This window comes from Mus pahari, chromosome 15 (assembly GCF_900095145.1).
Source record: "Mus pahari chromosome 15, PAHARI_EIJ_v1.1, whole genome shotgun sequence".
NCBI classification, from domain to species: Eukaryota; Metazoa; Chordata; class Mammalia; order Rodentia; family Muridae; genus Mus; species Mus pahari.
This window is the reverse complement of record NC_034604.1, coordinates 21,388,781-21,390,798: the sequence shown is the minus strand read 5'-3', so window position 1 is coordinate 21,390,798 and position 2,018 is coordinate 21,388,781.

Here is a 2,018-nt window from a genome sequence, read left to right as displayed (position 1 = left end):
AGAGAGAGAGAGAGAGAGAGAGAGAGAGAGAGAGAGAGAGAGAGAGAGAGAGAGAGAGAATAATAGTGAAAGACTTTCTTATATGGGATGAGCCTGAAATTCTAGAAAGTGTGATAAAGAAGAGACTGGCCATGCTCATTCAGATCATCAGGGTATAGAAGATTACCCCCTGCATTAGCAAGTAAAGCCTGAAAAGAAGAAAAGCTTAAGGCAGAACCAGGGTAACCCCAATATTTAGGAACTGTGGGAAGAAAAGGATTTCCAATGAAGACACTGTGAGAAGTGGCAGGTGGACAAACTAAACTATTTTCTTGGAAGAGGAGCCTCCTTCAAAGAGGAAACGGCTAACAGCATTCAGGGGAGGACTAGAGGCGGCTACAAGAGCTACAAGAAGAAGCCACTGGTGAGTGGAATCAGAATAACTCTGATCGTAGGGGAACTAGCTCAAATAGTATTAGAAACTAAAGGGGCCAAAACACAGAGCACAAGCAAAGACAGCTGCCTCTTTCCAACCCTATGGCAAAGCAAGGAAGTGAGACAAGCAGTTGTCTCTAGGGGAAGAAATTCAGATTTCTTGAAACAGGTGGCTGCCATATAAAGAGATGAGCTCCCTTCTGCCAAAGGTAACTAAGCATACTGGAGAACCTTCTGGACTGTGGACAACAGATTTCTCCAGTGAGTGCAGGAGTAAAGGAGAGAACGCTGAGGTCATTCCAAACCCAGGACTCGGTTCCTCTATGGAAAATGAGATCAGTCAAACAGTTACTTCTACTCTGTCATTTAGAATTGAGTGCTAAACTCCAGCATCAGCAGAGCAGGATTAGAGAGAGGGTTTGGTTGTGCCTTGGAGATGCAAGACAAATAGTGTGTATTCCTTCCCTAAAAGGGTATATGAAGCAGAGTCTAAATGACTAGCATTGGAGGAAGGGATGCTGAAAGGATGATGCCACTGGGCTACCTCCTTCCTTCCCCTTGAGTTGACCAAGCCTGGAAGGAGGGACCCAGGGAAGAAGCAGGTTGAAAACAGGATTTGTAACAATGGAGCCAGGCCTCTCCCTTCTCCCTCCTTGCTCCACCCAGAGAACAAAGCATTGCTCCCTTGGGCTCCAGACATACAGGAAATACTGACACTTGTGCAACTTCTGACAGCCTTCCTGAAAGCAGCATCCCCACTACCTGTCAGGATCATCTCTAGCTGAGGATGTAGAGAAGGATGGAGAGGAAAAGACAGACTGGTAGGCAAACAGGTACACTAGAGGAGAAGGATTGATTGGTTGGTTGATTGATTGATTATCTGACCCTGAGCAAATCATTTCATCTCTCAGGCTGCTAATTGCCAAAAGAATAAAATGAGAAAAGAAGATTAGTAGACGCCTGGGGTATCTTTCAGCTTGGAAATCCTGATTCTCAAATTGTGTATCTGTATATACAGAGCACCCCCAGAGGCCAAAAACATTAGCAACACAAAGAAAATACAAAAAGCCCCAATGAAGGTGTACGAAGACACCTATACACATACATCTCTGCTGATCACGGACAAGCAATCTGTAAGCACAGAGGAGGTGAGTGAGGCTTTGCAGCACACATCTCTAAATGCCATAGTATACACATATGTAGCCTGCCAGCTACACCTGTACTCGGCCCCCTCTTTTATGGTACCTGAGGATGATCATTGCAAGTTACCTAAACACTTAATAAATGAATTGCTTTAAGATGCCAAGCTTCTAACATTAAGGATGACCAAGATGATCAAAATTTGCTGTCCTAGCTTCCTTGAAAAGTTTTTGATGTTTTACATTTTTAAGCAGACTGACGACTCTGATATACCACGAGGTTTTCCAAGGCACTGGTTTTTCAAGTCTCCCAATACTGTTTCATGTCCCCAGCTGGAGCTGTGCACATACAGCACTATCGTACCATTCTCCAGGGTCCTCTACATTGGGGAAAGATATTCAGAAACTGTCCTGAGAAAGAAAGAAAGAAAGAAAGAAAGAGAGAGAGAGAGAGAGAGAGAGAGA